Below are 26,581 nucleotides of genomic sequence, written 5' to 3'. Positions count from 1 at the left end.
CCGGTGAGGTGGTAGATTCCCTGGAGACATTTAAAAAGAGACTGGATGTGGCACTCAGTGCCATGGGCTGGCAACGGCACCGGTGGGTCAAGGGTTGGACTTGATGATCTCTGAGGTCCCTTCCAACCCGGCTAATTCTATGATTCTATGATTAGTGCTCTGTGGGCACTGTATAGAATCTTTGTTTGGAAAAGTTCTTCAAGATCATCAAGTCCAACCATTAACTTGACACTGCCACGTCCACCACTAAACCATGTGCCTAAGCACCACATCTACATGGTGTCTTTGGAGTGGTCCTCTGCTGATTCAGAGCTGTGCTTCAACAGCCTTGTCTATTGTGGGAAGGTGCAAGTGAGGGGAGGGGAAAAAAGCCATGTTGGAGACCTTACAGAGTACCCAGCAGTGCTCACCTGGGCACAAGTCATCTCTACTTCAGTCTCTGGTATAGCAGATAGGAAAGCTGGAACTCATGTTGCAGGTGGGCCTGCTGACTGTCTTTTTTCTGAGGCATGGAAGGGAGGTGCTGCTTGTAGTCCCAAATGTAAGAAGTGAACCTTGAGGAAGGATGTTGTAGGACCTGAAGTCCAGTGGGTGTAGTGGAAAAAAACAGTGAAGATTTCTTATAAATTAACGTTATTTTTTGTGTTTTACAGTTAATATAGACATGGTTTTTAGTGGTTTCTAAGAATGTTTTTTAAAAATTACACAAAAACTGCTCTGTACTGTAATACATCAGTGTTTAACTGAATGTGCCTTCTTAACCTCTAATCTCAAACATTTCTGTTTTAGAAGATTGAAGATGGTTGTTTACTATGTAATTTTACTCTTACCTGATTGACAGTAGGTTTAAGGGGTCTGTTGGTCTGCATGGATCTTCTCAAAAGCATTCATTTACTAGCTACCAATAGAAGTGTTCAGTGAGCCAGCCAGGTGCATGGTTTTGTACTGCACGCATTCTGTGATTGATCTCTATTAAAGTGGCCACACATGCAAGAATTTAATGTAGGCACTTCAGCTTTATTGGTGTCTTCTCAATTATTGGTGTGAACTCAAAGCTGTTGTAAGAAAAAATTGGTTCTCTAAATAACATGCTAGCACTGTTTTGCTTTGGGTGTAATTCAGATCCTAAGCTTACAGTCATTCTAAGCATCAAGTGGGAGGCAGTAAAGGCAGATATACTGGACATGCAGCAGAAGATCAGCATGCAGAGATGCCTTACATGCCTATAGAGTTGCTTATTATGTTTATATAGTGACAAGGACAGAAATGTAACTATGTAGGAAAGCAAGTGATTGACCTTTCTAGATGTCTTTCTTGGGAATAGTAAGTTTAGTAGGATTTAAACTTAGGCGATATACTGAAAAATACTGAGGTGAAAGATTGGTTGTTGATGGTTAGGGAGTGGAGTAGGCTAACAGTTTGATTTAAGAGAATGTTGGCTGTTTATTTAGAAATACTTGCAGAAATCAGAACACTTTCCTATGCTGTTACTAGACAAGTCTCTTATTGAAATTGTTAAGAGTGTTTATCTTGGTATACTTAGTAAAATAACATTGCTTTCATAAGTGATTTTGAAATCTTTACTAAAGTTAGGTGACTTTCATCCTATAGCTAAGAATGAGAGAACAATGGACAATCTGGAAAAATTATATAGCGCAAAGCAAAGTTTAGTAAAATGTGGAAAAATATATTTGTAGGAAAGTATAAACTATGTTCATTAATGTAAAATGCAATTCATGTCTCTTGGTCTCATGTGACCACAGTAGCATCTTTCATTATGAATGAGGAGGATTTTAATGGTATTTACTACAGTTTAAAAGTGTTTTCCTCCCCTGTCAGATTTGAATGTTGTTATAAAATGCTGTACTTAGACATTCAATAAAATCTACCTTAATTCAGAAACCAGCCAGGCAAAACATACTGGCACTATGTAGCTGCTAATACTTGAAAACAGCTTTCAAGATTCAAGCTGGTTTAAGGATGGCCTCTGCACTCAATCTACAAAATACATGAGCTGGTTAGCTTAAACTCTTTCATGGTACTCTGGTTTATGGCTTTTTAAAGAGAAATCCAGGGATTCTTTTTTTTTTTTTTCTGGAAAGAAGACTCTAGCCTGCTATATAGCAGCTTCCAGAACTTGTACAGATGCATGAAGCAAGGAAAATATTAATACTTATTTTGGAGGCATCATCAAGATGACGTGTTTTGTACTTCTTAATTTTATGGCTCATTTCTGCCTTTTACGGTATTACTTCAGTGTTTATTTCTGTAAACTCTTACATATTCTTAAGGCTGCTTCTGACTTCTTTCCTTAGGAGGAGAAAAAAGATTATGTTTTCCTGACACCTTTCAGAAGGAGGATTTTTGACAGAAGCTTCTTTGTTTCCTTGGTTTCTTGGGCCAGTTTACTTTGAGGAATTCAAACTGCTGGAACTTCAGACACTCACACTCATACTTATATAAGCATAATAACTCTCCTACACATTACTTCACAAATTGAAAATGCTTCTTTTGACTCTTCCTGAGCTCTGCCCATCTCTCACTGCCCTCCTTGCTCTTGCACATTAACATCCCATTTGGAAAATTATTGTAGTGATATTAGATACAAACATCATCAATTCTATTAAATGTTCTAACTCAGTACAGTTTTGGATTGCATAGTATTTATAAGCATTTCTAAAATATGGAGAGTATGTGTAAGATGAAAACAGTTGGGCTTATGTATTAGGAACAGAAGATGTCTAAACTCACAAATGTTACAGAGATTTGTAGCCTGAGTGCTCTCTTGCTGGATTTTTATAGTCTTAGTTCTGTATTGCTACGAAGACAAAAATATCTGTGTGCAACTGAGCTTTGCTTGTTTAGTTTAGTGGTCATTGCTCATGTGTCTTTTTTTCCCTGGTTGTGGTCCTGTTCTTTAAGTTGTTCTACCTCACTGAAACCTTAAAGAACAGGGTAAACAAAGATTATGTTTCTTTTCCTCTTCCTGTGACATTTGAGTTTGTTTTAAAAATACTGTATTTGCTATCAGTAGCCTTTTTTCCCCTGTTCTTCCATTGTTGTGTGGAGTTTTTTTAAGACATATTTTCATTTTCCTCAAGAAATAGCAAAGATTTTCTCCATGCTGAGTTGGTACATTTGAGGACAGTTGGAGGTAACCAAAATGAAAGCATAGCCTTTCATCCCTACCGAGAATTGAGAGTCAAGTAAGTAGTGTTTATGGTCTGCATCTGCCACTCAGCTCTGCTTTTATTTGCTTACTTAGAAAGTGTCCTTCTGAGGTGTCTGAAAGCCCAACCACCCAAGCAACTGATGGTTGCAGTTTGAAAAATTGTTGACAGGCGATAGGGAAACCACTTTAGAATGAGAGCAGGAAAAAAGGTTAAAAGGCGGGCGTCGAGCACGTCGCTGGCAGGAGACATCAAAGACCTTATTTTCAGCTGGATTATTTAGATATGGAAAACAAATTTAGTAGTGGCTCTGTTTATAAATCTGATCGTGTGTCAACAGTGTCGTGATGTTGCCTCAAGGAAATGAGAGGGCTGAAATGTCTGATCTGGAGCTTTTTTTAGATTGTGGGATGATGCGACTGCTTTCTTGGCTGTTGGTAAGGTATCAGCTGAACAGTGTGTTCACTTTTGACACTGAACTTCAGGAAAAATGCAGACAACTGAAAATCTAGATTACAGCAGCCAGAATAATCAAGAGTTCAAGAACACAGCTCTGAAGGAAACGGTTCTGGCAGAGGAGATACTTAAATGAGTTATTCCAAGTATCCCAAAACACTTTTCTAAATGGAAGGATGCTACATATTGGCATGAATTACCTTGACAGCTTGGGAAGTCTCCTATGTTGGAAGTTTTTTAAGAAGAGGTCAGATATTTCCCAGAATTGGTTTAGAGACCGCAAATTTTGCGTTAGAAGTGGGGAAGGGAAGGAAGACGGGACTTCTGGACATCAGCTCTTATTTTCTGTGATTTAAGAAATATGATTGTATAAAGCTGTATTCATAGCCATTCTTTCTCATCCGTGTGTGTTTTTCATATTTTTATTAATGAATTAAAGGGCTAGGAAACAGAAAGCCAGAGAAAAGTAGTAAATAAAACCAGGTTACAGTTTGTTCTACATTAAAACAGTATTTATTTCAGTAAAGGCAGATAAAAAAAATAAATCTGCAGGAACAGAGGAATGTAAGTTGTGTTTACAGGGTAGTGAAACACTATTCAAGTGTTCTGAAAAGTGCTTTATTATCCACTGTGAGGTTTTTGTCTGATTTCTGCAGTAAATGTGTCTAATGTAACTGGTAAATAAACAGGGTAAATGGGCAAATAAAGAAAGGGGTATCCAGATCTCCTCCTCTTTGGACCTGATGTGACTGCAGCTAGAATATAATCTATGGCTGGTTCTCACAGTGGAGGAGATACTTGGGGAAAAGCAGGGTTCCTAGAAGAGACTTATAAATATGGTAGGCTGGAAAATAGTGTTACTTGCAAACTCCAGGGGTTTACAGGGGAAGTTAGTTTTATTCAGCTGTGGTCTCCAAGAGGTTTGCCTTATGAAGCAGTGAAATTAAGCCATGTGTTAAAGCTGAAAAAGTCTGCCAGACAAAGTCACAGCAGAACTCGAATCAAAAGTAAACAGAAGTAAGCAAAGAGCATGAGGAAAAACTATGAATTTGAGGGTAGAACTTCTTTTCCTGGAAATATTTCAATCAAGATGGAGGAATTTTTTTTCTCGTCTTTGGAAAAAGCAAATACTCATAAGCCTTAAGCCAGACGAAATAATTCATTGCAGTCTTCTGGCTTGTGCTATCAAAGAGATAAGACTTATATGATTATATTGGCTCCTTCTGGCTTCATAATTTATTTTGCAAAATGGGGTGGGGGTGGGGTTAATAAGAGATTAGCAGCTCTCATGGGAGTGGAAGGAGGGTTTTCCCATGACTGGCATTTTGTAATGTCTCTCTGAAATTGTCTTTTCCAGTCTTTGTGCCTGTTCTTTATAGGTCATGAGTATTCTATTGATTTTGATGTTGGAGGAGTATCTTTCAGCTTTTTTTCCTGTTCCGTTACCATCACGGGAATTCCTCTCAACTCTTGATTTTAATTTTTTTTTTTTTTAACTTAAGTAGTGGTTTCATTTTTTAATTTTTTCTAACATCCCAGACTCACATAATTGCAGATGCAAATTTCTTTCATGCTTAGTAAAGAAAAGCTAGGAGCAACTATACAAATGTATCCCAAAAGCTGCAAAATGTGAGGAAAGCATGGAGCCAAGCAGTCAGTGGTGTGGATATTTTTCATGTGAAATATATTATGAATTTATTTGGGGGTAGAGGCGTTTTGGCTTATATTTCCAGTGCTTTCTTAACCCTCTATAGATAGAATTACGAAAGTGTACATACTTCATGTTGTAGGGAAATGGCAACAGCCATGGCAACAGTTACTCCATAAAGGTAACTAGAGGATGTCAAAGAAGGAAGATTGCTGACTTCTAAATTATCTGCTGTAGCATGTGGTGCATGAGAAAGCCAGAGGAACTTAGGTCTGCTCAGCCTCGAGAAGAGAAAGATGTTGGGGCAGCCTTCCAGCAACCAGAGGGGGTTTGTAGAGAGAACACAAGTCAGACTCTTCTCAGAAGTGCACGATGAGAGGGCAATGCACATGATGCCCAATAGGGAAAATTCCACTTGGATCTAAGGAAAAGCTTTGTCACCACAGTTGTCATTTACAGACATGAAGGAATCGCCTGGAGGTGCCATTGAGTCTTCACCCTTGGACACCTTCAAACCTTGATGAACAGGGTGCTGGGATCCACCTTTCAGATTGATCTAGCTTTGAGCACGAGATGAGACTTAATGACCTCCAGAAGTACCTTGCAAATTAAATTGTGTGATTCACTAAGGACATTACAGATTTGTCCTGATGTTCAGATTAACTTTTCTCTCTTTCTGCTGGGAGCTGGGGATGTGCGTGGGAGGATTTTTCTCCCCCTCCCTTTTCTTCCTTATATCCCTCCAGAATAATTCTTTCTAGACTTAACAAATACTGCCAGGAGAAAATTTGGCATATGCATACAATTTAACTGTTCACTTATTCCTAATTGATGGTAATATGCCTTCAAAAATATTAAAAATATTCTCGTTTTGCAGTTTGTTGTAGGGCTTATTTTGTATCTACGTTGTGACTAATTGGTTATAGCATATGGTAACAGTAGTTTGAAATAAGATGCCTCCATTTTTAAATTTTTTTCTTGTTTTAAAGGAATTTTTAATTGTTGGTGTTTTCTGGACACTTACATGAATGTCTGAGCCTAGTAAGGGCAGGTCTGGAGTTTATAGCTAAGGTTCACTTAACAGATGGCCTTCCTTGGCTATCTTGCTGGTTCTCCTCCCCCTCTCTTCCCTTCTCTTGAGAGAGGAGGTCTCGGTGCTCATGGCTGTTAGCTTACAAAAACTGGATCCTACTGGTTTAAGCCCTTATGCATCCAAGTTGGGAACACTCACGCTCATTTGAGCAGTTGTCCTGTTGCACACAGTTTTCTTCCTCCTTCAACCCCCTTGTTTTCTTCCTTCCAGGAAATTTTCCCCACCCCTCCAGGGTGCCTCTTAGGGTGGTCAAACATCCACATAGTTTTCAAGAGGTGATGTGGCAGGAGCCACAGAGCTTGGGGTTTTTTGGGGGGGTTGGTTGGTTTGTTTGTTTGTTTGGGGTTTTTTTGGGTTTTGGGGTGGGGTTTTTTTGTGTTTTTTTTTAAGAAAAAATAGCCTTTTACCTGTTTTTCATACCATCTTCCCCAAATTATCTGTGCCCTCAAACTTTCTTGCTATCATATGCAATGACCGTGATATGCTTGAACCCCACTGTCCTTTTCCATATATGCAGTTTCAGATTCCCCTTAAAGCAGTGCATAAGTTAGTTCTTTGGAAGCTCTTCTTTGTGGTCTGATGGGTTCTGGGGCCTCAGGCAGGAATGGAAGGAGAGGGCTTAGTGGCTCTGTGGGATAGATGCCAAATAGCTGCTCTGAATCCTCACCTTCTTTTCCTCCCATTCCTTGGGGTACAGTAGGTACACTGCCACTGTGCTACCTAGGGTAGAGCTGCCTTTTCATAGGTAAAGGATCATGATTTCTAAGCTTCATAGTTTTATAATATTATGTGAATTTAGTTCCATGGTAGATACAACCATATGATACCACCAATCTCTTTGTTATTATTATTTATTTTTCTTTCCCATTTCCATCTTCCACATTTTTTCAATGCTAGTTATGACAGATGACAAAAAGATAAAAGAAAATGAGTGCAGAATTTCCCACAAGAGTGAATCCTCAAGTCCTGTGACCCATGCCTCATAGCTTCTTAAAAAATAGTTTAGTCATAAGCCCTCCCCTTATGGGGGCCAAGTGTGCAAGGTGTTGACACTGTTCTCCAGCACATTTGGGTTCAGAAACCTAAAGCTGACAAGTACCACTTCAAGATGACAGACTTCTTAAATGAAACCTTAGCCTTCTGAAGGAGATTGCAGGACATGCTTGCTTCAGGATGCTTAAACAACCCTTTGCTGTGTCACACCTGCTTCTGATACCAACATGCAGCTTTGTCGCAAATGACAAAGATTTGACATCCTGAACTTTCTTACTGAGCAATAAATTCCATCCAGTTTAATGAAATATCTACAGAGGTCTCCTGATGATCATCATTTTCTTTGCTTGAAATTCAGAGTGTTTTTCTGATTATTGTACACTACTTGAAAGCAGTGTTATTTTAGTGAGCCAACAATCTAACTACTTTGTCTGAAGTGCTCTAAAGTGTTTAATATTAACTGAACCGTTTTACAAAAAGTGCTATCTCAAAACAAACTCAAATATAGCTTTGCCCAAGAAAGCCATGGAAACCCATTTATTTTTCTTTTCTTCAGCTGGAAACAAATGTTCTGTTCTCATACCATGTGAAACTGGAATAGATTCAGGTCATATTCATTCCTTGAGATTCCTTGACAGTTTTAACTATAGTCACTTCCCTCTCCAGCCCACTCCTTTCACTCCTAACTATGAGAATGGAAACTCCTTCATCTTCTGGGATTTGAACTTGCATTTCTCTGAGCTTGAATGGATAAAAATCTGTTAAAACTTTATCTAAGTGGAATGTCTTTAGTATGTGAATTGTATTCTCGGGTGTTGTGATATAAAAATAACATCATTCTCCAAAAATGGCCTTTTAGTGGGACTGTTTTTTCCTGGGTTACTGTGGGCACTTTTATACTTTCTATATTACTACATTTGTTAAGGGAAATGCTAATCCCGGTGAGTCATGGTAGATCAGCAAGTTTTCCTTGTGGCTGTGATCTAAATTGTCATTGATAAAGCCTAAAACCTTTTCCTTAGACAAATGCAGCTATCCAGTAGTCTGCAGTGGATGAGTCATGTGGAAGCAGAAATTTAATGCCTTCCTCCTCCAACCTTCACCAAACATCTGACTGAAAATCTGTTCAGTATGTTAGCAACTGTCTCTTTTCCTGGAAAGCCAAGAAATACCCACAGGGGTTGTTTGTATAAACTACCAGAGGTAGAAAACACTACATAGAAGTTTTTAGCAGCCCTATAAGTCAGGATGTGGCATTACACCCAAAAGAGACTCAAATCAGTTATTTTTTTGTTCATTTCAAAACTGTCATTCTATCGGCTCTACGATTTGAGGGCTCAAGTGGCAGTGTAAGGGCTGAGAAGGCTGTATTGTACTGAACAAAATGAGGGCTGTTCTCCAGAGCCCTGTTCCCTGCTACACAGGGTCCATCTATACTGAAGGAAAAAGAATAAGTAACAACAGATTAGTTGTGCAGGGAACCACAAAACGCGTTGCCTGTATGGAAGATTTAGGCCTTTTCTCAACATAGAATTCATCTGCAGCTGAAAAGGTCTCCCTTTCCCCCCAGTGTTGTGTTAACCAACACCTTTTTTTATCCCCTCCCTTTCTATTTTCTTTAATGTGCTGGAGGTGGTTGGATCTTTTTCTCATTAAAATCTACGGTTTTGAGTATAACCCTGTTCCCTGCTACACAGGGTCCATCTATACTGAAGGAAAAAGAATAAGTAACAACAGATTAGTTGTGCAGGGAACCACAAAACGCGTTGCCTGTATGGAAGATTTAGGCCTTTTCTCAACATAGAATGCATCTGCAGCTGAAAAGGTCTCCCTTTCCCCCCAGTGTTGTGTTAACCAACACCTTTTTTTACCCCCTCCCTTTCTATTTTCTTTAATGTGCTGGAGGTGGTTGGATATTTTTCTCATTAAAATCTACGGTTTTGAGTATAACCAGGTCAGCAAACTGGCTAAATAAAAAGAAAGATTTAGCGAAGTCTGAGCCAGCCATTTGCAAATAAATCCCTTGGGGTCTCTAATCACTAGCAAATCTCACCTTTTCTTTGATTTGAAGGGAGATTAAGGATTACAAATATTTTATAAATCTATTTTTAACTTCAGTGTAGTTACATGAAAGACGACTCAGTGCTACTTTTTCATCCTTTCTTACCTCCAGCAGCAGTCTGGAATGATGCATCTGGATAGACTGAAAAGCATTGTTTCTCCTCTGTTCATACCCAGTCCATGAAAAAGCTGTCAGTGATGTGGCCTCTAATGTACAGAAGTAAGGAGATTTTGGTGTCACAGGATGGGGCCATGGAAAGGCAGGGTTTGCCTGGTAAAATTTGAATTCATACTAGTCTTGGATGGGTATTTTCAACTTTCATGGCTCTCTGTCTTAAAGGTCTGTATACTTGTGCCTGATTTGCACTGAAGGGAGACTGGGCTCCATGGGATACTGCAGGTCCTTGACAGATCAGTCCTGGTTTTCTCTTGTATCTGGTTGGGAAACATCCCCTGCTGTGGTTTACTGTCATCTTCCTAGACACCAAGCTTTCAAATAACAGAAGTTGCCAGGGTCAGTCTATGTAGGAAGAGTTGCATGTTTGGATTCAAGGTGCTGAACCTGCCTTCTCCTGCTGTATGTGTATTTTACCTTTTCCAGCACCCTGGGTGGCCTGTTCTGGGAGTGAGTAACTTGGAGACTCTGTGAAATTCTGTCACAGAAGTGCCCAGGGGATGAACAAGCAGCATCCCTTAATTCCTTAGTACATTGCACACCTTTCCCTCCATTTCCCTTTTGTAATCTGCACCAGTTGCTTGGACCATTTTATTCTACCATGTATATTTAATTCAGTCACAAAGCAAAGTCATGGGAGGGGAGAGGGAAGGATGACTCTTGTTGCTCCAAAACCTTCATAATTTGGTGCTTTTTAAATATTAGAAATAAAATCCTGAAATAGTATGCAAATGGTAATGAAACTTAGCTGGGCTAAAGGTGCTGAGTTTTGCTTGCAAATGCCATCTGGATGTCTGTCAGAGCAGTGTTCCTTCTTTGTATTGTTCTTTCAACCTACTGTAAGCAATTTCAATGGCTTCTGGATTTCCCCTTGATAGACAAATAAATCTTCAGTGCTGATCCTCCCTTTGCTTCTCTGTATCAGTTCTGATGCCAAACGAAAACAAAACTCCTTTCTGTGTAATAGCTTAACCTCATCTCTGCTCCTGTGGGGCTTGTCCAGACAGGGTAGGAGCTGGAGCCACAACCCTTTTTCTGCCACCAGCCTTCAGGTTGTCAAGTCAGAAGAGTGCAGAAAGTCGAGGCAGAGACCTGATCCTTGAAACCTGTCTCCAAGGCACCAGCTCTGGAACCCCCAGGCAAGGAGAAAAAGCTGGGCAGTGGATGAATTGCAACTTGCCCCTTCCACTGCTTTGTGTGAAAGCTTTGAACCCTTGCCCTGAGGGGAGCCAGGGTGCCCCTGCAAGGCAAGGGGCTTCCAACAATGCACCCCTTGTGCTGGCTGGCTTCCCCCAATGCTCCAGCATCTAGGATTATCCTGTAAATTGCCTGGTGCAAAGAAACCCCCTCCTGGTGTAAGAATCACTTCCTACTGTTGGTGATGGATGAAGCTGAAATAAAGAAGTGCAATTTTTAGAAAACTGTCGACCCTGAAAGGATTGAGCTATTATTTTAATTACTGTAATGAGCAAACACAGCTTGGAAATCGTTAAAAGAACACAGCTCTAGATCCTGCTGTCTGACACATATTGATGAAACTTTTCTTGAACCAGAGAGATGCAGGTTAATTTTTTTTTTTTTCTGCTAAATTGACAGCAGTGCGGGCAAGACATTTTACTGTTGCTTTGTATTGCATTTCCGCCACCAGGAAATTTGTAGTCAAATAGAGGCTATTAGTATAAGTGTGGGTGAATGTTGCAAGTGAACATTCATAATGATCTCTTCATAGCCATCTGAAATTAGAGCTGGCAGAATTAATTTTCAGCTTATACCATTTTTCCTTGGGAATGCTGACCTTCTGAAACTACTGCAGGACCACGTTGAGTTATATTTGAAGGTTAGGGTTTGTTTGTTTTGTTTTTTGAAAAACTTCTCAGATCCATAGTGGAAATAGAGAATATAATTGTACCATACAAAAATTGGTGATTTAAAACTTTGGTATGTAACATAGAAGACACATTATGGCACTTACTTTCCTGCCCTCATGGATTTGCAGCAGCGGCTTGAACTTCCCACACTCATGGTTTTCCTGATCATAATGGTATATAATCAACTGCTCTGCCCCAAGGATTATATTTGGAGCAGTTCTTTTGTTTTCTTTGTGTTGTTGGTTTTATTTGGTTGTTTGGTTAGGTTTTTTTACGTGTCTGCTGTGGCAGACATTGATATTATAGCAGACATATGACAGTGGATTCAAATTGCTAGCTCAAAAAGCAGTGGTATGAAAGAGTGGTATGAACTCAAATCACTCACCAAGATTCATCCCAGCCCTAGCAGGGGGCAATGGGTGAGCATGCATGCAGACATCCCCTCTGTGACCATCAAAGCCCTGGGAAAGTATCTCAGTGTAGTTCTGCTGCAGAAAGGAAATAACTCTAAAACTTCAGATATGTGCAGGGTGCAGAAAAGTGTAACCGGATTTCTGAATACAGAACTATTCTGTACTCCCAGTGAAACAATTGTCATAGAAAATTCAAGGTCCACTAGAAAGAGGCTGCTGAAAATATGGCCAAGCAAATTGCTAGCATAAGGTAAAATACAGATGGAATATTCAGCTTTGTGTTCTTCCCTCAGAAAAACAGTTTTTATTGGTGTTAGAACTTTGTAAAATAACCCAGCAAGCATTTGGGGGTTTAATCCCTACTCACATGATTCTCCTTAATATTGATGTTCAGCTGACAGCTGGCATGCTGTGCTTTGCCCAGATCCTTATGATGGGCAGGTTTCTAAAGTTCACTGTGCTTCATATTGCTCCATGACAGTGGGTAGAAAGTGATGCAGATGGCAGATGAGCCAATGCAGCAGAAGCATCGTGTCATTTCTTTGCCTTTACGTTTGCATACGTGCAGTATTCCTATGTGGTTTTCTCAAGGAGACAGCCAAAAAGGGTCACATAGCACTCCACAGACAGAGGAATTGATTAATGAGGAATGAGGTTGTTACTAATGATGGAACTGAAAGAAGAAAATGAAGAAAATTTAGGATATATTTTTGGGGAAAAGAAATTCTGATTATTCTTGTGTTGCCCTATTGCCTTCATCTATAAATGAAGAGTTGTCATATTCTAACATTTTTACTGTTTAGAGGTTGAACTCTTCTATAAGGCTCAGTCAGATGACCCAACACTTGCTGGTTTTCCCTCACTTCTTTCCATCACGCTGCTTGATTTCATACGTGAAAGTGGAATCAGATTTCATAAAGGAAACGAAAATCTCATTTTCAGACAGCTGTCGGATATCAAAAAGCAGAAACATTAGAAATCTTGATCTGATGACCTATACATATGGTTTAATTTTTCATCTAATTAAATTGTCTGATGTTCCTGGATTAGCCTGTAGTGTTTTGTGCTATCATTTTGCACGAAGACCCAAAGTATGTGGTGTTGGTATTTCTGGAATATGTAAGCTGCTAATATTGTAACTTTTTTGTTAAGCTTTTATATCTGGGTCAACTTATTTACTAATCAATTTTCCTTTTTTCTTTTTTCTTTTTCTGATTTTACAGTAGTGTGCTATACTGTGTTGTCATAGATAGCTCATCCTTTGGGGAGAACGCGTTTTAACTTTCATTTCCTAATAGTAACTCTTAAGTTATTTGATGGCAGAAAAAGAAATCTTTTGAGTGGCACAGTTTTTTTATTGTACCTTTCATGAAATAGCAGTCACACTGATTCACAGCTATACTATTCCCTAGAGGAGGGTCACAGAAGATATTTTTAACATATTCAGTTACTTGCTTTTCCTTTCCTTCAGCAGGAAATAATTCTGAGTGAGGGTGAATGGGAGCAGGAAGGAATTGGCACACATATTTGCCAGGCAATAAACGAGTAAATAAAATATAAAGGACCATGCCAAGCCTCCAGGTCAGCACGAAGATGTGTGCAGGCTTCACAGATCAGCTGTTTGACACGACCTTAGACTTTTCCCTGGAAACCCTGGAGGTGAAGCACACAGGGTCTGCCCACACAGCACAAGGGACACGTAAGGTCACAGCCTGGCCTGGCTCACCTGCCTAATGATAGCAGGCAAGCATCAGCATCCCAGCATGTGATTGCAAGCAAGGTTTGCACGCCAGGAGTCCCTGAAAGATGATGTCCTGTGCTGCTGAGGGTGAAGCCCACTGCTGCCTTATCTGCCTTACTGCTGTCAGGCACGCTGGTGCAAGGAGGCAGATGTGTATGTGATAGCAGGCATGACACTTGTAAGCCTTCCTTCTGCTTGCAACCACCTCTCATCTTCTCTACTGTGGAAAATGTAAAATAGCCACATTTTTATCATATTGCAGACATTTGTTGCCTCGTGGCGTTCGGCTGTCATAAGGCTTGTTTAATGTGAATCAGATGGAAAGTCTGCAGAGTGGATTTCTGACTCCTGTCAAAAGAAATACCTTGGGTCCACTGGAATACAGCTTTCTGAGAGCTGGCTCTGCTGAGTCTTCCTGGAGCTGACAACTGAGCTGCCTGGTCAGCCACGAGGAGCCTGTAGCAGGCAGGAGTACAATGTTGGGTTATGGTGAAGAATAGCCTGTAGGTAAGACATTGAGTAACTTCTATAGGTATTTAGGCTCCCAGCCACTGGGATGGTTCAGGCTGAAGAGTGCCTGGGGAAGCCTGCATGTTGTACTTAAAGGAAGCAGAGCTATTGCAGGGAAGAAGGGTATGAATTGCCCACTTTGGTGTCCCTCAGTCAGAGAGCCCCCAGCAGATGACACAGATTGTGAACCAGCTTAGACTTTCCAGTGATTTAACTAAAAATGTTTTATACCACTTCATTAAGCAGGCATTGAAACTGTGTGTAGATAAGTCTGTTAGCTGTGATGCCAGTCAAGAGTGAGCTGTGCCTGTGGGTACTTCCAGTGAATCTGGCACATACTGTTGGCCAAGCCTACTGGTGGTAAAGACCATCACTTTCAGTGACAGGATTTTGGTGGGACAGACTCTCTGTCCCCTCAAGGCAACTCAGCATAATAGATGAAGTGTTATTCTGAAGGGGTGAGAGAAATGTTGGAGTGCTTCCCTGGAGTAGGTGACCCTTCTCCCAGTGATCTTCTGCAGCATGGTAATGACTGTCACTGTACATCTCTGTGAGGCTTCATATATGGATGGGATGCCATGGATGGGAGGCCAGTTGGGTTTTGCTGTTGCTGGAAATGCAGTAGTGCAGCTGAAAAAGGATTTTTTTTAAGAAAATTACTACTTCAGTTCATCCTATTTGAAAGGCAGGATTTCATACTATGTCTTTGCAGATCTGTTCAGAAATCTCAACTTAAAAGAATCACATTCCTGAAAGGGAACACTAAGCTTTCAAGAAAAATTTTTTAGTACTTTATGATAGTACTAGCAAAGACTGATCTTTTCACAGTTTTGGTTATTGAATTGCTCTTAGCTTGGGATGTCCCAATTTTTTCTGGTCTCCAAGCATCATCTGTCTTATTTCTCAAGATCTACAGTAACCAGTTCTAAGTGTCTGAAACCCTAGTATTCTTTTTTTCGTCCCTAGCATCTTCACAATCTTAAATCTGTGTGCTAGCACAAACTGCCCCGTATTGATTTAGTTTCATGATTCAAGGAATACCTTTTTTTTTTTTTTTCTCAAACAAAAAAAAAATCAAAAATATTAATAGTATTTGTCTTAATCCCAGAGATCACTTAGTTTTACAACTGAAGTTCTGCAGAAATTTGAAGTACATAATTTATCATTTGCAGCTTCTAATGTTAGCTTGTGTACTTAGGAATCAGCATGTAATAACATACCTCATGATAAACTAGCAGCTGGGGAAGTTCATGTGCATTGAAAGACACATAGGCGGACAGCCACTCTGGTAATTACCACTTTACAGCCCTTTCTGTAAAAGGCTACAAAATGGAATTGTGCAAAAATGGTTTTCCACCAGAGATGCTCCGAACCGATATGGACAAGAAGGTTTCACTAGGATAAAATATTCAATAGCAATTCAGAAAGCATTAGCAGAGCATAGTACAACTCTTTAAATCATGAGTTATCATTTGCATGGAGAAAACAAAATCCCCTAAGTGGTCTTCTAAAAACACTTTTGAAATTAAATGACCCCATGTGTAGTCTGTAGCATTTATTTTCTGTCCAGCTGTTTTAGGCCAGCCTACCCCCACAGGCTGGGTTCATTTGGCTCTTGGGGAGCTGGCAGACATCTTGCAAGAGGGAAAAATTGGCTGGGCATTCTGTATCTTTATAACTTTTGGATTCAGCTGTCATTTGAACTGCCAGAGAGGGGTGTAGGTAGTACCTACCCTTTTGAAAGTAGTGAAACAAAATATGTGACAGAAGGAGCTCAAGAGAACTGAGGCAGATGCCTATCTAGCTTAGATCTGCATTTCAGATTTATCATCTTTGTTGCCTTCTTGAGTAGCAGTGGAAATCAAATAAAGTGGCAGTGCTGAAGCAGTGTGCTCTCACCCACCATCTCTATACAGCCACCTTTTCAGCTTCCCCCCCCTTTTTTTTTTTTTATTTTTTGTTTTTTCCTAGTGACAGCTTAGCACACGCTGTGAACATATGCCAAAACGCTCATTCTTAAAAGCTGCTTTCATTCATCTTGAGCTGTTACTGAGAGTTTTGAGAGTTTTTGTCTGCTTTGTAGATAAATTGCACAGTGCTGAATCAATGTCCTCTTGTGCTGGAAAGCAGACAAACTGTTCTGATGGAGCCTCTGTTGCATTCATGCACCCCGAGTGACGAGATGCCTTACCTCATGCAGAATACGGTACCAAAACACCTTCTGCTTCTCAGCTGAGGAGATGACATAAATGTGGCTGCTGATCCTAAACCAAAAAAATGAGAAACATTTGCTTGCAGCAAGTTACTTTGCATGCGTGATGGATATTCTGACATAATGGATGAGAGTTTCTGAAGCGTAAGCTGCTACATCTATTTCATTAAGGTGCCTTTCAGATTGTGTCTTTTCACTTCAGATTTGGCTTTACACTTGTTTTAAATTATCTTTAATATAATTTTAGCTGTAGCATAAATGTACTTAGCACTGAGTACTCTCATTGACAGGAAACTTTAGCTGGATATACCAGATCTATTGTGTAATTAAGGAGTTTCTTTGGAACTTGGCTTAATTTCGGTTTTAAATATTTCGTCTAATTTGTTACAGAAGTAAAGTTAACTCGTTTATGAGAACTTGCTTGTGACTACTAGTGGGCAGAGCTATAATAAATTGAATTTCTTCCTAATTTACAGGCTGCATCAGGCACTGAAAATACAAAGTGATAAAATACATTTCTCAAGAAAATTGTCTTTTTAATCACATAGAAGAGCAGCAACCCCTCCTTTTCATTGATGATACACAAATGTTGGGAACTATTTGAGTGACAGGTTCTCCAGTAATTTGAGTGAAAGATTTCAGTGGATTTGAGTGAGAGAGGAGGGGGAAAAAACCCAGACTCTGTTAGAGATTGTAAACCACATGTATGTTCAGCAAGCAAAAGAGAAATGAGCTTTGAAACAATAAGCTGCTCTATAATGCAGAAATGGCCTTGCCTTTCAGGCTACCAAGCTCAAGCTCTGAAGTGTCTCTACACATTGATAAAAATGTCCAGCTCTGAATGAAATACGTTTATTCTGTCTCATGTAAAGCCCTGTAAGCTACTAAGGACTGACTGAGCTGCTGACTCCGTCATTGTTCCTGGTTTTTACAACTTCTCCCATTCAGTTAATTAAAAAACCTGTTCCTGATCAGGAAACAAAAGCACTTTTTATATGGAATTGATCTATGTACATTTTCAAGATTTCTGCTCCATGAATGCACTTTTTCTTCAGCTTAGTTTATTGCAGCACAAGTGCCTGCCAGAGGCAGTACTGTTGACATGATGGTCCTCCTCGGGTGGAATATTTCACTGCACACCATCCTACACTTGTGCCACTGAGCATGGGACAGGGTCAGAACCTGCAAGGCACAAAAGGCTGCTCAGCGAGCAAGAAAACCATGAAAGGCACTAAAGTCAGGCCATAGAAATGGGGCTACACACGTGGGAGTAGCAGGAGGAAAAAGAACTGTCAGCAAAAGAGCTGAAAGCATAAAGGGTGGTGGGTTTACAATTGAAGAAAGCATCTTTGCACTGTGGCAGCAACGCTAAGAGCTTGAGTTTTGGTTAGTGTAACTTAGAAGCTTTTTTGCAAAATAAATAAAAGCTGTTTCTCAGTTAGGCAAAATTAATGATCAAACTCAGCAGTTGCTGCTGTTATTTTTGTAAAAGCTTTGATTTGCCAAGAAATAGAAGAATGTGAATGAAATTGTTAGGAAAAGCCCCTTTCATTCTGTCAAGTTTATTTTTTAAGAGATGGCTACCAAATCCAAAATGTTGTGTCTATCCATAAGTCACTCATAGTTAGAAAGTCTGCAGTCCATTTTATGACCTAAAATATGCTTTTGTGTATCTTAAATTCCTTCCCATAATTGCAACTCCTTCCAATTTTTTATCAACAAAGTGAAGCAGGCCTGACACACAAAAAAAGATTGGAAACTGGTAGTTCCTAAATTGTAAAAGTTTGCTTTCTTTGGTGCAATCAAATTTTGGTCCTCTAAAATGACCAATCTCAGCTATTCATAGATTCATAGAATGGCAGGGACCTAAGAGATCATCTGCTCCAACCTCCCTGCCATGGGCAGGCAAACCTCTCAACTGCACCAGGTTGCTCAAAGCCTCATCCAGCTTGGCCTTGAACACCTCCAGGGAGGGGGTATCCACAACTTTTCAGGGCAGTCTGTTCCAGAGTTTCACCACCCTCGCACTGAAGAACTTCTTCCTAAGACCTAGTCTAAACCTGTTCTCCTTCAGTTTAAAGCTATTTCCTCTTGTTCTATTGCTGGACATTCTTACGAAAAGTCCCTCTCCAACCTGTCGGTTCCCTTCAGGTATAAGAAGGCAGCTTATAAGGTCCTCCCAGAGTCTTCTCTTCTTCAGGCCTCTAAGAATGACACCTCTTTCATCTACTAATGTAAGATTTCTCTGTTGCCACCAGTGGACAGGATTTCTTTTCTGAATACTGTCTGGTTTTCATCTTAACCTCAAATAAATACCATCATTTACTTGCATCAACACGTATTGAGGAGATAGACTGAACTACTCTCTGTAAGTACAGTCTGTGTTTAAAATACTTTTTATCAATGCAAAAATCCTCTTCAACTTTTTGAACAAATTTAGACACTGGGATTGGAAGCATCTCTTCAACTAGAGCTCCGCTGAACTCAGGTCCTGAAATACTGCTGCCCTTAGAAAGTACTTCAGTTTCTTTCAATGACACTTCAGTTGCACAAGAAGTTCTCTATTTAGCAATCAGAATAGGGAGAGTGAAGGGGAAGAAAGGTTTCTTCCTGTGTGGATTTGCCCATGAGGAGGCATCTGTGGAGGCAGGGGGAGGATGGAATTGGGTTTCTGCACTCATTCAGTTCTTGGAGTCATGTGGATTATGAACTACAACTCCACCATTGCTGATGGGGGCATCAGCCCAAATAGCTTAAATTTGTGCTACTGTGTTTTTTTCAAAGCCAGGAGAGCGTGCCATCTTCATGTGCTTATCTTTATACTCTTGCTGTTTAACAGGAAACTAGCAACAGCTTTTGTTAATAACAGTTAGAAAAGTCAGATGGTGCAATAGTCATCTGAGTCCTCTGCATGATCTCTTTAGTGTTTGAACTAACACTCTGCTGGTAGAATAGTTTTGGTATCTGTTGGCAGCACATGGTAGAGGAATGAAATTATATTAATTACAAGTTAGATCAATGATAACCCAGTGAATAAGCTAAATCTTGTTAACTTACAGGACAGACACTCAAAACATGTGACCCTCTAAAATGAAACATTCATTGTGGTAGTCTTGTATTTGTGATGATAATAATTTACGAAACAAAGGTTAGAGGTTAGGCTTGTTTTCCCTGTCTGTCTTTTTACATCATATGTAGCCTAAAATTCCCTCTCAGGGGGAATATCTGTGAGTTAAATCTGCTTGAAGCTATCATCAGTCACCATTTGAACTACTTTTTCTTTGTTATGCTGCCAACAGAATAATTTTACTTTTTTTGTTATGCTACTTAAGAGTCATAAAAGTAAGATAAGAGAAAAGAGAACACTAGGCTGTACCATTCCCTCTGCTTTGCCAGCAGAGCATTAGAGGTTTTGATTAGCAAGCATGGCATTGCTGTGTGAGAAACTTGGTTGGGTTCCCATCCTTGATCTCTGGCATGGTGTCTATGCAAACGCACAGGTGATGTGTCAGTGTGGGGATGCTCTGCTTCAACATGTCCCACCAAGTTGTGATGCCTGACTCATCCTCTCTTGGTTGAATGGGTATTTGTACCGCAGACATAACAGAGAAGAATAAAGGCGTTTAAGGCTTAAAAATCTTCATAATACTTCTGAGAAGTAAGACTATTCATTCTGAAGGGCTCCTTCCCCATGAAATGTTGCACAATCTTCGCTGACTGAATGTGCCTTTGTGCCTTGCCCTCTGCTTTGCACTGCCATAAGTTTAGCTCCAGTACACTTGATGAATTCTACTTGTATTGTGTTTACTTAGATATGTCTCTAGTTCATGTTTCATCTGCTTTTTTTTTTTTAATACATTCCCAAAATTTCCAGTAGATTGGGTACAGCTGGGGACACAGGAGGTTCTCTTCTTCACCCCTCTCCCTTTCCTCCAGAAAAAGACTGAGAGGCAGCTCTTAAAACACAGAAGCAGTATTTCAAAGTCTGTTTAATATCTGTTTAATGGTGATTAGAATACAAGAATCAGTCTTAGCTTTTCTAGCTCGTGGGCCAGTTGTTATCCCTTGAAAACTATCTACTTAAGACTGCTTTGTTCTCTTCCGTTTCATAGTTTTCCATGTGCTTCAGCAGGCTAAAATATGAAATTAAACACAGAAGTTCTTATTAATAACTTAGGAAAACTTCCCTCTTTGCTCCCCAGACATTTTTCTTCATAGCTCTTAGAAGCTCTCAGTGTGGCCGATAAGGTGAACCACACTGTTGTGTCATTTTGCTCTTTCTTTGCTGAGGGTGTGACCTTACCATAGCATTGCATCCAAGCATTGCATCCATATTACTTTTGCTGCCAGGTACCAACCTGGGTTTCAATCAGCAGCTCCTTCAAAGGGGAACCCAGGGGTGATGATGGAGCAGGCGATTCCCTTTGCTGTCCTCTCTGTGGGCTGTGGGGCTCTGAGACTGGCTGCTCTAGCTCACCTGAGAACTACTGTCTGCTCCTGCTCTTGAAAACAGCCTTCTGTAATTCCATGGCAGTTTCTCTCTGCCATGAGTCTCCCTCTGGATGGGGGGCATCCCCTCTGGATGGGGTACCCAGGAGCTCTGCGGCTCCAGAGGACCTGAGGATGCTGGCACTCTTGTCTTCATTGAAGAGCTGTGAACAAATGCTAAGTTTCAACAAGCTGGAAGATGACAAAGTGAAGAAAGGAATTTATTTCCCAGTTGTCGTTACTTCAGCATGTCTGCCAAACCTTTCCACGTTTACTTAGTGATAGGTCCCTAAAGAGCTGCAATATTAACTTTACACCTTCGTTCCAGTTGGTCACATAATAGTGGCATTCAAGCTGTGATGGTTCTTTTTTGTTCATCCCTTTTTTTTTTTTTTTTAAGACCTAGACAGCTACAGCCACTGCCTTGACAACACTTCTTGCAACAGCAAAATGCCACATGTAGGTTCTATGCAAAGACATATTGGCAAATGTCAATTTAAATACAAAAAGTATTTAAAAAAAAAATAACATGTAGGCTGGAGTACTAGGGTTATGTCTTAATCTGGTTTTTTGTAGTCTTTGGTTTGCCATGCTCACTCTTAACTGGCTGCTTTGTGTAAGGATTAAATAGGGATGAAATAGCTCTACCGTATGACCTAGTTGATAGGGTGACAAGTGAGACCATGAAGTGAGATTTCCTTCTATCATCCCCCACTGAGACAAATTTATTTCTGTATTGAGGGAAGTTGTGTACACTGTCAGCTGAAGACTATACAGATCCATCTAGGAACTGGGCGTGCTGAAGTGTACTTTCCAATTTGTGCAGCCGTATTCTCCCTGATATCTAGCAAGCCTCCCTTCATTTTTATGTCTTATTTATGCTTTAGGCTTATGCTCTTCAACTCTGCCCAGTTATATTGAGGATCATCTTTTTAGGGAGGAAAAGAAAGTTACTCCCTCTCAGCTTGATGCAGAGGAATGCTGAAAAATGTAGACAAGAGCTGTCTATTTCCAAAATACTGTTATTCTGGCAGGTAGAAAGCCTTTTCTTTTTGAGTCAGCTCTGCTGTTCTTTGAAATACTGAAATGCCATCAGCAGTCAACAAATAATATGAAACATAAACCTCTGCAGTACTTTTTCTACCCTGCTGTGCCGTCTGCGCATTCTTGAGAAGCCCTGGGCTCTGCATACAGTCTCACATAGGGAGATTTGAGGCTTACTAAATAATCAAAGCTGCTAAAAGACAATACAGCTCCTGCCTCCTTGGAGAAACATTTAACAGCTAACGCAACCGAGCAGATGTTTCAGTGACCTTCCATGTTTCCTACTGATGACATGCAGCTACTTTTCTTTTTTTCATTTTTTTTCTTTTTTTTTACATAATCTCTTTCTTTCAGATGTTCTCCCATACATGCTCCCATCCTTTTACAGTGATGAAAATTTGACTTTGTTCACTGTGTGTGAACCCTTGCTGTAGATAAGGACTCCATCCATCTAGGCACATTGCAGACATTGTATAAAATTTATCTTGCTGTCTTAGAAACATTCAGGACTGTTGGAAATGGCTGAACTATTTGGTGGAAAGGGGTAAGTCCCTGCAAAACCCAGGGGATCTTGCATTAAAGAAATAATCTGTGTAAAGTGAGTTAGGGTTGTGAGCATATGTAAACTTGAAAGAACCTTTGTGGTGGAAGCAGCAGAAGCAGCCTGAGGGCTGGGTCAGAATGGGCTGTTTAATGCAGATGTTGCAGGGCCAACTTCTGGCAAGAAGGATGATAGACCATTGTTTCTGCTTCTACTAGGTTTTGATAAATGCATCCATAAACTGGAGGATAAGCCCTGGTTTAGGTCTTTCCCTGCCTTTTCATCTTCCCAGACTCATTACCAGCAGTAGAGGATTTACTGTCTTTACTGTAAATACCTTCCCAGGGAAATAAGAATTCATAATCTGCAGAGATAATACATACTAGAAGGAAACTGTTCCAATACTGTATCTGCCAGAGGCCAGGCTGGAAGATAAAGATATATAAAGTCCAGAGGCTGCAAAGGAGTTAACCACACCTGCTCAGTGAACCATGTAGGTATTACAAATCTTTGATCTTTCTGAACCTGCACTGATTTACTGGACAAGCATCTCATTATTCTTTTTGTGCTAGTAAGAGAAAGAGGGGTGAAATTCTATAAAAGTATAACTTGAGCTTTAAATTTCTTTATTTTTTATTACATTTCCAGTTAATGCACAGTTAAGTTGCCTTGTGATCTGTTTCAGCTTGCTGTCAGTTTTGTAAAGTCTCCCAGTGCAATTTTGCCTCTTGCAAAGTGTAGTAATATTCCAGCTTAACTTGCAGTCAAGCCAGCCTTACATCCATTTAACTTATATTTCAGCCACGCTGTTGTTTTTTTATGGGAGCTTGAATAGAGACCAGGGAGAAACAAAATAAGACATTTTCTCCTTCCTCCCCGTTAGTTACTTGACATCTGGTTCAAATGTGTATTGCAGGCCCCTCTTCAGCCCTTCCTTCTCTCCTTCCAATAAAAAAGCCTCCCTTTTTCAATCAGGAAATTAACTTTAAAAAAACATGCCTATAGGAAATCTCGAGATACGAACCATCTTTTCCAAAGGAGAGGCATTTTAACATCTAGCCCCGACAGCTTCCGTGCACAGCACACTTCTTGATTTCGCAACAGGAGGAGATTAATGCTGCCCTTCTATTCTGTGCTTTGGGATCTGTCTGTACTTCTCTGTAGTCAACCTCCTCGTGAACTGCTGCTTATTAGCAGGGAAGGCACAGACAGCTTTGTGTTCGTGCAGCTCAGCTGAAGGAAGGGGAGGGTGGCACAGATAGCGACACAGGCGGTTCTGAGCATCCCTTTGTACCGAAGCAAAGCTCCAGCTGATTTTATTTATTTATTATTTACTCTTTTTTAACAAGAGCATGTGTTGCTCTACAATGGAGAGCTGACCCTGCTCCCCACTTGCAGACAGCCTGAAGCGTTTGTTTTGTGATGAGGAATTCGGGACTTTTTTGTAGAAGTGTGGATTGAATGGGTAGCTGACCTTTTCTTGCCACCAGACTATCTGTTTTTAAATACATAACAGTCATAGTAAACTGATACTATTAAGCTTCCAAACAGGGTAACCAGAGAACCTAGAATTAAAGACCACTGTCTCATTGAAAGTGCTGGATTAGTATTGCTCATATTATTATTCAGTATGCTGTTTTCCTTCAGTGTTCATGTGAATTCATGGCTTGTTACTGTGCTCAACTAAATTCTCACTTCGAACTGTCTTCTCAATTTCTTTCTGAACTAGCAAAATTTTATTACAATATTTCAAAATCTAAAAAAACTATGTAGCTTCCATTCAGTATCATATTCAGTTCTGTTCTTTACATAAGGGGGGAATGTTAAATCAGAAATAGCCCCACAGGATTTTGTTCTGTCTGAGGTGACTCAAACTTGCTGTGAGTTTGGGGTTTTTTTCTTCAGGGAATTTAAAGTATGAAATGCCATTATAAATTGTAATCACAGCTTGCCTGGAGTAGGAACCACAGCTGGGATCCTGCGAAGCAGACCCCTGGATCTCGAATTGGGTAATCAATTAGGGTTGCAGCCAGGTGGCTGTGTCAGTGGTTGAAGAGGACAGTAGTGCTCCCTGAGGAGCAATTCAGAATTAAGCAGGAGAGAACAACAACCTCAGGTCAGCCCATGGAGAATGATTGCTGTGTGATGACTTTAAGAACATCTTGCTCTTAGTGAATAGCTGTGAAATATGGTCACTGGCTCTGTGCTCTAGAGCAGTAGTTTTTCTATGCTGTCGGGTACTCCCTGGTGCAACTCATAGTCCCTGCTGCTTCATGATGTTCTGGCACATCCTGATCTACATAGGAGGAGCTCTGACTTCACTCAGTTCCCACAAACACTTTGCAGGAAGGTTGGGTGCCTGCAGCAGGGAAGGACCTGTGGAGTTTGTGAGTGCATCTTCTTGGTTAGGACATGGCTGATGGGCAAATCCTGAAACTGGAATTTAAATAATCTGTATGGCAGACTGGGGATTAAAAATCACCATTCTCTCTTCATCCCTTCCTGTCTGAGCCTCAGCCTTCAGTTACAAAATGCTCTCCAACTTCAGCGACTTGAGCATCTTCCTTGGTTGTTGTCCCGATTCCCTGAGCCCAGAGGTGCCAGCTGCCTGGCCTCTCTATTGCTTAACATTGGCACAGGCAGGTTGAGGAACTCAGCTTCAGGACACTGCCATATCTCTGTTGAGGGCTTGAAGTGTTTTTCCAAATGCTTGTCCACTGTCAGGTTTCCCCATGGTTTCCCATAGTGTCTGCCAGATGTAGTTTGGTCACTCTTAAGATTTCAGCTTTTAATTCTGGAGTCACTGTATACAGAGCCTGTAGAAGAAGTGGTTGTCAGAATTTTTAAAGGTAGAGGGTGTGTCTACAATAAAACTTCTTAGGTACCTTCATAAGCAATTAAACAAATTTCCAGTAAAGAAAACCTCTGGACCTACTAAGCCCAGGGATACCTCTTCCCTGTTCTGGGCATCCTTGAGCCATGAGTTCCTCCTAGAGGTATGAAGACTCTGAAGGGTATTGCTAATTCTGCTTAAAGTCCTCCCTACACAGCTGTTGTTGACTTGCATCTCAGGCAGAATCCTGCATGAGGTCAATTTTTGGTCTGACCCAAAGAAGCCTTTCCTGTAGTCAATTACATTGCTGGAATATACTACAGGAATGACTTCAGCAGATCAGACCAAAGGTCCTGCTGCTCCTACAGCAGTGCTGGTCTTTAAAGCACTTGAAGTGTTTTGGCTGAACTTCAAATAATAGCATGTCCTGAAGCAGAGACAGAGGAAGACTCCAAGGCAGCTTGATTTTTGAAGAGTGAAGTTTATGAAACAGTTGCAAAATACACTCTCATAGTGGGAAGCACCAGCATCTTTAGTTACCCTGCTGATAATACTTCAAAGTGACTGTGGTCACTTTAGAAGGACAAAACGTATGGAAGGCAATAAAAGGAAGTTTTCTGTCTTGTAAGTTGATATTTATGCTCACAACCACACCAGTGGAGCATACTGATTAAAAGAGTGTGGCTCTGTCAGCAGGGTGCTGGGATGGGGTGGGGGAGCTGAGCCTCATGGTCTTGCACCCCTTTTGGTGTGCGTGTGTTTCTACACATTTGGCAGGGTGGTGGGGATGGATCTTTCCCATGGGGGAACAGGACTTGCTGAGCTCGCATTTTCCTCCTCTGCTGATTAAGTGGCCTGAAATTGTTTAGTGTGGGTGAATTCTCTGAATGTGCCACAAAAGTCTCGAGTCTGATGGGGTGTGTAGGTGCAGCAGGGTGTTGTGCACAAAAATGCTGAAGGAGTGAGAAAATATTTCTGAGGGTGGCTGACATCCTGATGTATTTTAATGAAGCTGAGCACTGTTTGGGAACAATAATCCAGTGCATTGCTAATTTAAAAACATGATTCACAGGAGATGCACTAAACACTGACTTTTCTCAACTTTTTACTTGCTTTCTAGAGTTATTTCTTACATCAAGTCTTGCTGTGCTCTTGCTGAGCTCAGCCTTTAACTTAGTGGTAGTTAATGTTCCTAAATTTGGGAAGATTGCTACGCTGATTTCAAGTCATTCAAGAAACAAATGTGTCCCTCTAAGCTTTTGTTATCACTGTGGTTTTTTTTAAAGAAAGCTTTTAAACTTTGTGTTTGTAGTGAACAGAGCTGATTGATGTGCC

General features: G+C 40.5%; 1 protein-coding gene across 3 annotated transcripts in view; it reads left to right on the top strand.

Moving 5' to 3' along the window:
- GAREM1 (GRB2 associated regulator of MAPK1 subtype 1) overlaps window positions 1-26,581 on the top strand; it is a 103,510-nt gene that overhangs the window by 51,281 nt on the left and 25,648 nt on the right. The gene's annotated exons all lie outside the window — the stretch shown is intronic.

Source organism: Heliangelus exortis, chromosome 2 (assembly GCF_036169615.1).
Source record: "Heliangelus exortis chromosome 2, bHelExo1.hap1, whole genome shotgun sequence".
In the NCBI taxonomy this organism is placed as follows: Eukaryota; Metazoa; Chordata; class Aves; order Apodiformes; family Trochilidae; genus Heliangelus; species Heliangelus exortis.
The sequence above is the reverse complement of the archived record's forward strand: the minus strand, read 5'-3'. Positions and strand labels throughout refer to the sequence as shown.